General features: G+C 30.7%; 1 protein-coding gene across 4 annotated transcripts in view; it reads right to left on the reverse strand.

Moving 5' to 3' along the window:
- The window catches only part of LOC142332235 (uncharacterized), a 670,235-nt gene that overhangs the window by 301,059 nt on the left and 356,704 nt on the right, over positions 1–12,472 (reverse strand). The window contains exon 1 of one of the 4 annotated variants that reach the window (XM_075378537.1): positions 3,451–3,535. The exons of the other annotated variants lie outside the window; for them this stretch is intronic. The gene's annotated coding sequence lies outside the window, so the exon portion shown is untranslated. Of the gene's footprint in view, positions 1–3,450; positions 3,536–12,472 lie in introns of those variants that run through there. 4 annotated transcript variants of the gene reach the window in all.

The following is a 12,472-nucleotide window of genomic DNA, read 5'->3' on the forward strand; positions in this document are numbered from 1 at the left end:
TTAACGCCACCGCAGCTATAGCTTTATTTAAAAACAAAAGTAGTCAATCGGATTTCGGTGGAAAATGGGCCGATATAGAGTTTAACGTAGATTCAAAACAGTCTCTTTATTAATTTTAATAAATATATTTAAGAGGGAAATTTAGGAAGGAAAAAATTGTGTAGGCAGGCCACGTTTGGAATATGTAAAACAAATTGTTAGGGATGTAGGCTGTAGAGGGTATACTGAAATGAAACGACTAGCACTAGATAGGGAATCTTGGAGAGCTGCATCAAACCAGTCAAATGACTGAAGACAAAAAAAAAATATTTATTTATTTTATAAATATAATTTAACCAAAATTAACCTACGCTCGCTTCGCTCGCTAACCTTGACTAATTAACAGGAGTGTTTTGATTATTTAAATAATAAATAATTGCAATAATTACTGAATTTATTTATTAAATAAATACTCAAAAAATTACGGGTGTTAATTAGTCACCAAGGCTAGCGAACGAAGCGAGCGTAGGGTTAAGTTTGGTTAAATTATATTTATAAAATAAATAACCATTTATTAAAATTAGTAAAGAGACTGTTTATTTTTCATCGAAATCCGATTGACAACTTTGTTTTTAAATAAAGCTGTAGCTGCGGTGGCGTTAATACGTAAGTACCAAAAACTGTTTTTAAGAAAACGATATTGATATCAAAAAAGATAACACGCTAATCAATATCACTAAATAATCACCAATTATCAAAATCTATTATTAAATTAGAATTTCGTTAAAAAAGATACATGTTAAATATATGTAATAGATAATAGATATACAATAATAATAGATAATAAATAATGTTTAAAAGTTCCATATAGTAAGCAAAAAATAGAAAAAAAATTGTTATAAAACTCTTACCGGCCCGATTTAATTTATGAAACAACGAATAATCATAAGAATTGTATTATTTCTGTAAATGTGTTATAATATATTATATACATAAGGTTACGACAAGCAATAATAATTAGTTTATATTTTAAAGATTACAAATTTTAATTTTTAAATCGTCTCAATTTCAAAAAATTAAAAAAAAAATGATTCCATATTCTTTCGCATGTTGTAACCTTTTTATTTATTAATTTAACTGGAATACCTCAGACGTGATCGGTCTAAAATCATACAAAAAAAAAAAAAAATCATTTGGTATACTTTTATTGGTTTTACGGTCTGATGTGTTTCAATGTAATCACAGAAAATTATTAGAAAAATATAATAGTAATAATATAGAAAGAAATATTACGATAACTTATTATTTAAAACCACAAAGTACTGTTTAAAATATTTTGATAATTTACTTTATAGTGGAGTAAAGATAGGCTTGAACAAATTCTAAAAGGTTATGTTTTATTGAAGGGTATAGAGAGAAATTTTAGTTTTCAATGTTTATTTTACCGTCTTTTTCGTAGCCTACCATATCAAGTACCCTTTTATATATATATACATATATATATATATATATATATATATATATATATATATATATATCTCCACGCTTCGTTAAATTTTATCATATCAAAACGTCTGTCCATTCGATAAAATCTCTACTTTCAAAACCCTAACGAAAAATTATATGACATTCAATGCAATGCACACATACGTAGGTCTATTACTGTTCGAATAAACACAATATCGGAATTCTCATGAAATTTTTATGAAGTAAAACGGAACATATACACATATTAATAATAGAAATAAACGGGAAGAATCAAATGTTAAATCTTTCATCACGGTATATACGAAACATTTTTAACAATTTTACCCTTTTCTTTTTCCTGTTTATCCTCCGGGAATTACCGTTCAGGTATTACTTCACAAGATGATATGTATGAGTGAAAATGAAGTGTAGTCTTGTACAGTCTTAGTTCGATCATTCCTGAGATGTGTGGTTAATTGAAACCCAACCACCAAAGAACACCGGTATCCATGATCTAGTATTCAAATCCGTATAAAAGTAACTGCCTTTACTAGGATTTGAACCTTGAACTCTTGACTCCGAAATCAGCTGATTTGCGATTACGAGTTCACCACTAGATCAACCCGGTGGGTCGAATTATTATTTAAATAATCAAAACATTACTGTGTTAATTAGTCAAGGTTAGGTTAAGTTTAGTTAAATTATATTTATAAAATAAATAAATATAAATGGTTATATCGGATGACATTAACAAAGCCAAAAATTTGCAATTTATTGGTCCACGAGCTAATACGCAAGTACAAAAAAAATAAATCCCAGAACTGTATGTTTTGCAGTTTTCGAGAAATATTGGGTAAAAGACAAATTATTTGATTCGAAAATCACATTATTTTATGTTTGTTGTAAAATTACTTTGTTAAATAGAAAATTAACGCATAAAAGTTTTAAATATTACTTGTAGAAAATTTTCTTTTGAGAAAAACTGTATGAATAAAGGCAACAGAAGCTAAATACAAAATATACATTTTTGAAAACGTTACCTTCAAAAATTTCAAAATGGGAACCATTTCAATAATTTATTCTTCAATATCTTTGTTTGTCTGATCAAATTTTACTTTTTATAAAATTTATTAAGTCTTTATATTTGAAAAAAAAATTAGACCTTATTTGTAAAAATCCGTTGACAAACAATCGAGTTGTTGCAGTTAATTAACCCGGCAGTACGCTTGCCCACCATAATGCAAGCTGATAATTTTTGCCTGCTTTTATTTTCTCCAGTAAATGTAATAAAAATTATTAATAATAATAAATTAATAAAAATTATCACCTTCTATATAATTATATGATTTATATATAAATTCTTTTTCAGTTACATAACAATTATGTAAACGATAATAAAAGTTAAAACAAACTGAAAACTACAGCTTACTGTAAATATTTTATGTGTAAAGCAATTAGAAAAAAAACGCCACCAAACTACACCTTTATTTAAAAACAAAGTAGTCAATCGGATTTCGGTGAAAAATTAACAGTCTCTTTATTAATTTTAATAAATGGTTATTTATAAAAAAATTATAAAATTTAACCAAAGTTAACCTACGCTCGCTTCGCTCGCTAACCATTGCTAATTAACAGGAGGGTTTTGATTATTTAAATAATAAATAATTGCAATAATTACTGAATTTATTAATAAATAAATACTCAAAAAATTACGGTGTTAATTATTCAAGGTTAGCGAGCGAAGCGAGAGTAGGTTAAGTTTGGTTAAATTATATTTATAAAATAAATAAATATAAATAAACATTTATTAAAATTAATAAAGAGACTGTTCATTTTCCATCGAAATCCGATTGACTATTTTGTTTTTAAATAAAACTGTAGCTGTGGTGGTCGTTAATACGTAAGTACCAAAAAACCTATTTAACTGAAGAAATAACTAAATTGTAAAATTAATTATGAATTAGTAAGCATTAATAATTTGTAGAATAATATAAAATATCTTACCGAACGACCAAATACATTAATGGAAAAAATCATTTGTTAACGCTACAAAATAAATAAACAAAATTACTTCGCTTTTAAAAGTACATCTACACTAAGTTATAAGAAAAATAACCTTATGCACTAAACAAACACGTTCAATGGATGTGACGCGATAACTGGCTGCATTGTATCTGTCCGAACACGTTGTGAATACTGTAGAGCGGTCAGCATGCGCATTCGTTACAATAACTACACAGATATAACGGAGAACCAGCTACGTATAGCTTCAGATAAAACATATTGCATCCGTTGCTCATTGAATGTTATTTAAAATTTAAATATATATGACGCAATAATCGTAGAAAGTGTCTCTTGATTGCATTTAATAATTAATTAAAATAGACGACTACATTACATTTAAAAGGAAACTGATTTTAAAAAAAATCTTTTAAATTACTGAAGATTAAAAAAATTCTAGATTGTTTTTTAAGATTCATCAAGACGTAATGTTTTTGTAACGTTAATATAGTTATCTTATACATGTTTTTTTGTATATTCTTTTAAAACACCCTCTTCAGAATTCAAGCGTTGTTTATTTTATTGTTCATTTTATTTTATAAAAATACTGATGTGAACACCATATGACTACTTTGTACGATTATTAAATTACACACACACACTTTTTTTAAAAAATGAAAAGTACATAAAATTTTATTTCATTAATAACTTTGGTATTTTTTTGTAATTTTTTTAAAATTTATTGTAATTATAGAATTCCAATTTATCGTAAAATCTTTTTACAATCAGAGGTTAATAATTATCAATAAATCAAACGATGAACTTTATTTTTTTTACTTTATTTTATTTTTGGAGAGCTGCATCAAACCAGTCATTTGACTGGTTTGATGCAGCTCTCCAAGATTCCCTATCTAGTGCTAGTCGTTTCATTTCAGTATACCCTCTACATCCTACATTCCTAACAATTTGTTTTACATATTCCAAACGTGGCTTGCCTACACAATTTTTCCCTTCTACCTGTCCTTCCAATATTAAAGCGACTACTATTCCAGGATGCCTTAGTATGTGGCCTATAAGTCTGTCTCTTCTTTTAACTATATTTTTCCAAATGCTTCTTTCTTCATCGATTTGCCGCAATACCTCTTCATTTGTCACTTTATCCAACCATCTGATTTTTAACATTCTCCTATAGTACCACATTTCAAAAGCTTCTAATCTTTTCTTCTCAGATACTCCGATCGTCCAAGTTTCACTTCCATATAAAGCGACACTCCAAACATACACTTTCAAAAATCTTTTCCTGACATTTAAATTAATTTTTGATGTAAACAAATTATAATTCTTACTGAAGGCTCGTTTCGCTTGTGCTATTCGGCATTTTAGATCGCTCCTGTTTCGTTCATCTTTAGTAATTCTACTTACCAAATAACAAAGTTCTTCTACCTCCATAATCTTTTCTCCTCCTATTTTCACATTCAGTGGTCCATCTTTGTTATTTCTACTACATTTCATTACTTTTGTTTTGTTCTTGTTTATTTTCATGCGATAGTTGTTGCGTAGGACCTCATCTACGCCGTTCATTGTTTATTCTAAATCCTTTTTACTTTGGGCTAGAATTACTATGTCATCAGCAAATCGTAGCATCTTTATCTTTTCACCTTGTACTGTTACTCCGAATCTAAATTGTTCTTAAACATCATTAACTGCTAGTTCCATGTAAAGATTAAAAAGTAACGGAGATAGGGAACATCCTTGTCGGCCTCCCTTTCTTATTACGTCTTCTTTCTTATGTTCTTCAATTGTTACTGTTGCTGTTTGGTTCCTGTACATGTTAGCAATTGTTCTTCTATCTCTGTATTTGAACCCTAATTTTTTTTAAATGCTGAACATTTTATTCCAGTCTACGTTATCGAATGCCTTTTCTAGGTCTATAAACGCCAAGTATGTTGGTTTGTTTTTCTTTCATCTTCCTTCTACTATTAATCTGAGGACTAAAATTGTTTCCCTTGTCCCTATACTTTTCCTGAAACCAAATTGGTTTTCTCCTAACACTTCCTCCACTCTCCTCTCAATTCTTCTGTATAGAATTCTAGTTAAGATTTTTGATGCATGACTAGTTATTTTGAACTTTATTTATTCAATAATAATACACAAATTAAGATTATGTATACAACATGACGTACATGTAAAGTTATGAAGTTTATGTAAACATGAACTTTATTTATACAATCATACACAAATTAAGATCAGAAGAATTATATCAAACCAAAGAGCGATTAAATGATTGGTAACAAAAAACAAATAAACAAAGTTATGATCAACTTCGACTTGGAAGAATATTGTCTGACAATAACAGAGGAGTAATGAACTAAAAGATAAGATTTTTTTGCAATTTACTAAAGATCGGGCACGTATGCCTCAGTGTATATGTTTTTTTTTTAGTCACTCTGTAGTTAACTTTAATGTAGATAAAATTAAACTAGAAAATCGAAAAATAATACGATTCTTAAAATGATAATTTTCAATTAATATTAAATAATCAGATGTTTCACTAACTCTATTACATATATAAATATGTAATAATCCCTATTAAATTATATATTCACATTTTTAAAAGTACGTAAAATTTTATTACACTAATAATTTTTTTTTTTTTTTTTATTATAGAATAATGATTTATTGTAATTTTTTTTTACAATCACGGGTTAATGATTCCTAATAAATTAACATATTCAACTTAAAATAAAAATAAGTTAAGAAAATATATAGGCGATGAAGTCCGATTCGAACCGATGTGCCTTCCCCTTATAAGATCCAAATATTTCATTAATTAAATTTCATTGGCAATCACTCTGAAACCCATGAAAATAAGTACTACTTACGAGATATCATTCAAAAGCACTCAATGAGAGCTTATTACTGCAGTTAAGAAAAAATCCAAAATCCATTTAATTTTTTTGCTTTTTTGGACACTTTTTTGTTCAGTCGATTGTAATTAAAAAGGGTGGTGCACAACTGATGTTAAAACATTCCTAAATCTAAAATTTCAACATACTACGTCTAATCGTTTTTGAGTTATGCGAGATACATACGTACAGAAGTCACACCGAAACTAGTCAAAATGGATTCAGGGATGATCAAAACGGATATTTTTTATGTTCAAAACTGAAAACCGAAATTTTTTGCCACCACAGTACTTCCTTTAGTTCGTACAAAGAAGTAAAAAAGAAAAAGAATTAATTTTTTATTAAAAAATATTTTTTTTTTACTAATTTAAATAATTTGTAAATAATTTTAAACAACATCTGCATTCTAGAAAAAAAATTGTGTTTATTAAATAAATACTTTTAGCTTTTTTTTAATCACATTGAATTTTTACTTTCCCGTCTACAGAGATCTATAACAGAATTACAGCTCTCGAAGGGAAAGCATTATAATCGGCCAATTTAGGCATACACAGTTTTCACCACACTTTGATGTTTTTTACATCTAAGAACCCAAAAAAACCGTATGGAAATTTTCCAGATGTTAATGTACGTGTGCGTGTATCAGTGTTGAACTCTACATCACCTATTACCTCCAGAACTACTGGACCGATTTTGACCAAACTTGGTCAGATTACTTCTATATATGGAGTTTTGATGCCATTAAATTTTCAAAATAAAAAGTTAAGGAGATGAGGCTGTAGAGAAGATCACCCTCAGTATCTCGATATTTCGGTTAATTAAGGTCATATTTTTCTTACATACATTTGTTAACAATTTGGAAAAAAACATTTTTCAAAAATCGCATTTTCACCCCAAAAAATGCTGTTATAGTTTGTTATATTATATCACAGGTAAGCGGTAGAATTAAATAAATGAATAACACTTTTTTTAAGTATAAAAACGTAACTCGGTCTGCATGGGTCTCGGACTCGTTCCCCCGGTTGACTCAGTAGCTGATGCATTAAGCCTCGCTGCTACACCAGTATGCCGACCGTACAAGCGATTTGTTCTATATAGGTTGTGAAATTGCATTAATTTAGTTAGTGCCGACAACCGCTGGTAGTACCACCTCACTCGCGCGAATTAAATACATTATGCGCGCGCACTTTAGTTAGAATCATTGAATTAAATAAACGAAAAAATATTATATTTAAATAAAACTATAAATACGTTAAATCAAATTGTGTGTGTAAGCTGTAAATCAGAAACAAATGTGTTGTCAGCATTTTCTTTATAATAGTCGTAGAAAAAAATTAATTAAATTAATTTACTATGCTGAAAGTACTTATTAAGTTATTTAAGATTCCAAAACTTTAAATAAATCAAAATAAGAGATAGGAGGATATTAAATATTATTTCTGAATAATTTGCACTTTATATTTTAAAAATCAGTTGATTAAAATAGGAAAATTTTGACACAAATATTAACTCAATATAGGCCTGCTTTTTATCCAATCGATTTGAATTCAGTTCAAATCCAACTCACACAGTAATGGACAGACAATTCATTAAAGTTTGAATTTCAACCGGCAAATCTCATTACTACATTATACTCCTGTGTGTGTGTGTGTGTGTGTGTATATATATTTTACAGATTTTTCGAGATGAAATATATCCAAAAACCTTCACAGTTATACTAAGAAACATAGGTAAAAACTTATTTGGGTAATTGTGAGCCTTACTATCCTCGACCTTAATCTTTTTCAAATTGAAGTATGTTGAAAAATATGTTTATTATATAATTAATAAAAATACAAGTTTCAGAAGTCAGAAGAGTGAAATTACCTTAGTATTCTTCCTCAGAAACTGTAACAGCTGTAGCATTGTTATCATCTGTTTTGGGCAACAACGTCATATAGTCAGGATACAATGAAGCTGTCTATTATATATATATATATATATATATATATTTATATGGGACAGGGTGTCCCATATAAAACGCAACCCAACCTTATATTGGTAGGTATTGAAATAATAAAAAGGCAAGTGTAAATTTAAATGTAATTTTTATTATTACCATCCATTACCTTACATTTAGAGTAAATGTTGGAAGTGGCCGCCATCTTCTAGAATACAAGCTTCAATTCTTTTTACAGCGTTTCTTGCAACTTTTTCAAAGTTTGTGGTTGGATATTTAATACAGCTTGTTCAATATTGCCTTAAATTGTTCAAGTGTTCGTGGTTTGTTGCTGTAGGCGTTTTCTTTGAGGTAACCCCGTAGAAAAAAATCCGCCGCAGTCAAATCTGGAAATCTTGGTGGCCACAAGCCTCGACCGATAACACGATTACCAAAGAATTGCTCGACGAAATCAGAAGTTGAACTAGCGTAGTGCGATGTCGTACCGTCATGTTGTAGCCGGCAGTGTCCGTCTTCCTCTTCCAAGAGTGCGATGAACTGAAATAAAATATCCTGATATCGTTCTGCATTAATGGTGTACTCGAAAAAAATAGGACCGATTATTTTCTTCGGCGATATCGCGCACCACACGCCCGACTTCTGCGGGTGTAATTGTTTTTCGTGACAAATGTGAGAATTATCAGCGCTCCAATTTCTAGTGTTTTGGCTGTTTACGTAGCCATCCGAATGAAACCGTGCTTCATTTTTGAAAAATAACCATAAAATTAATTCCCTCACGCTAAAAACGACGGAACCGTTTGAAACGATGAACCGTTTGAATGCAATAAAGTCGTAATTGTAATTGTTCGGTCGCCCGATGAACAGTCGATTTAGACAAATTAATTTCAGCAGACAAACGTCTGATCGATTTATTTGGCGAGGCGAGTAATCGGTCTTTGATTTCAATGACTGTATCTGTATTCAACACTGACGCAGATCTTTTGTGTTCCTTGTTATTAACAGAACCGGTCTCTCTCAATTTTGCGACTAACCTTAATACTGATGTTTTGTTAGGAGCTGGTTTATCTGGATACTTATGGCTAAACAAATCTTGCACTGCAGCCACTGATTTCGTACTGAAGTACGACTCGACAATGATAACACGTTCATCTAGCGAAAACACCATCTTGTCTCTAGCAATACACTGAACGTTATGATTGCATTGTTGTTACTATCGGTAGTGTTCTACTGCGTCGCCGCGATGTTCAGATGTTGGACGAGTCCATTTCAGTAACGAGTAGGGGATTAGGCTTGACTTTTTACATTTTTATGGATGAGTGATTGATGGGTTGCGTTTTATATGGGACACCCTTATATATAATTTGTATATTTAACGTTAATTAGAAGAAGTTAGGCAAGCGAAGCCAGCGTAGGTTATGTTTGGTTAGGTATACTGATATAATACGCGATACGTCATTACATGGAATCAACATAATCTAATCAAACATAACCTACGCTCGGTTCGCTCGCTAACCTCATCTGATTAACGTTAAAAATAAAAATTAAACATAATAAGTTATACGTATAGGTGATTTTATTTTTATATATGTAAACAATTGGATTTCAGTAGGGGTTAACAACGCTACTGCCATTTCAGATTCTGAGGAAGAATAATGAGGTAATTTCATTCTTTCGACTTTTGAAACTTTTATTTTTATTAATTATATAACAAACATATTTTTCAACATACTTCAATTTGAAATAGATTAAGGGTGAGGACGTTTAGGCTCACAATTACCCTTATTTGCGACAGATTAGGCAGGTTTTTTTTTATCTCGAACAAAAAATACTCTCTTCTTTATATAATAGTATACATACGAGGTGTGATAAAAAAATACGGTGAATACTTTTTTTTATTAAAAAAGTAATACGGTTACATAGAATTCGATTTAATCTCCTTCAAAGTACTGTCCTTGGCTAGCAATGCACTTATCCCAACGTTGACTCCATGACTGGAAGCATTTCTGGAAGGCGTCTTTCGGAAGGGCTTTCAGCTGCTCGGTCGTGGCCCTCTCAATGTCAGCAATGGTGTCAAAACGTTATCCTTTAAGCACAGTTTTAATTTTTGGGAAGAGCCAAAAGTCTCATGGTGATAAATCCGGTGAGTATGGCGGATGTGGACAGATAGGAATACATTTTTGGGCCAAAAACTCGCGAATGAGAAGCGAGGTGTGACACGGCGCGTTGTCGTGGGGAAGAAGGAAGCCATTGGTCCATTTTTCTGGTCGCTTTCTTCGTACGTCGTTTCGCAAAATGCTTTGAATGGATCCGTACGAGATGTTAAGGTCTTCCGATAGCTCTCAAATAGTCATTCGCCTGTTTGAACGAAAAATTGTTTCCACTTTTTTCACATATTCAACTGTTTTTGAGGTTACTGGACGTCCCGCACGCTGCTCGTCTTCAATAGACTCATTTCCGTTTTTAAATCGGTCATACCACTTGTACACAGTCTTCAAAGTTACCACATTATGGCCGTACACCGATTCTAACATTTCGTGAGCTTCTTTGGCACTCTTTTGCAACTTAAAACAAAACTTAATGTCAATGCGTTGTTCAAAATCCATGTTGCGACAGACACGATAAACACAACCTCACTCTAGCGGCTCTGGCAGCTGGCTGGCAAGCTCGTGTTACAACTTGTCCCTGCCTGTCTCAGTTGATCACGCTATTGGACAAATTACAGCATATGGATGTAGCGTCAGCAGTTGCCGCTATAAAAATTCATTCACCGTATATTTTGATCACACCTCGTATATATATATATATATATATGTATTACTTTATTTAATCTAAATTTAATTCTATTATTATACAATGTTATTCATTCGATTGTTTCGAATCATTCAGTTCAAACCATGTTCATAGATCATTAAATTCATTAAAGTTTTTGCTTCAACCGGCAAACCTCTACTATTACATATATATATATATATATATATAGTAGAGATTTTCGAGATGATGAAATATATTTACAAACCTTCTCCGTAATGCCAAGAAACATGGGTAAAAATTTGGTAGCGATTGATCGAGTAGATTTTTGGTTATACAAAACCCTTTTTCGTTTTCATAAATAACACGTCTAAAAATTAGGTAAAGCTTATAACAATACGCCTATTTTAAAACTTTAGCCTATAATTTTATAACTCACGTGTCGCTGTTCGTCATAATATCATTAATTATACAAAAACAGTAATTGTAAGAGATTTATACTTTGTTTACTACTTGTATATATTTTTTTTAGTACGATATATTTTCATCATGCTTGTGTTTTAAAGTACACTAAGAAAAAAAAAATCACTCTTATTAAAAAAAAATCTCTTTCGACAAGACGGAAGGCGAAGATAGATTTCACTGGTGCTAAGTAGGGGATAAAGATTAAGAAAAACATCAAAATTACTCAATACGATAATGGTTGCACGTGAAAAAAGTTTCACATGTTTACCATACGACAAGCCCCACCTTCTTACAATTCCAGTATCATTTTCGTCAACCCTTACTGTAAAGGTTGGTCATATCAAAAATTGTTTCAGACAAATCTTTAGAGGGCTAAAGATCGCTTTAAACCGATTCAATACTGTGCCTATTAAGGGAGGTATGATTTTCTTTTTCTTCGAAACCCCATTTTTCCACCCACTGGGCTAATGGTTGGTGATACAAAAAAATTACTTACATAAGTTTTAGGTCCTTAAACAAAGAATATTAGGAACTTTAAACGAATTCGATAGCTTACTTAATAGGAAAATTATAGTGATATTTTGTTTTTTCAAAAAATCCCCCATTTCTACCCGTATTGTCCGATTTGGCCGATTAAAGAACTCGACCGAGAATTTGGGTTATTATATTTTATGTATTAATTTGAAAGTGATTGGCGTAAAATTACGGTAGTTATCGTGTCCACATCAAAGTGAAATCTATAAATAAACTACTAGATATAAACTTTTGAATTGACGGTGATTTTAGGGTTGGGGGGGGGGTGGGTGAAACGCGAAGATATATCGAAATTTTCCGCAAGTCGAATCATGGTACCCATTACAATAGGTAGCTTCTTATGAAATCTACCAAATAATAGGGAAAAATATAAAATTCATTATTTATACAAAAATAGCCTTCAGTAAGAAATATAATTTGTTTACATCAAAAA

Source organism: Lycorma delicatula, chromosome 11 (assembly GCF_047948215.1).
Source record: "Lycorma delicatula isolate Av1 chromosome 11, ASM4794821v1, whole genome shotgun sequence".
Taxonomy (NCBI): Eukaryota; Metazoa; Arthropoda; class Insecta; order Hemiptera; family Fulgoridae; genus Lycorma; species Lycorma delicatula.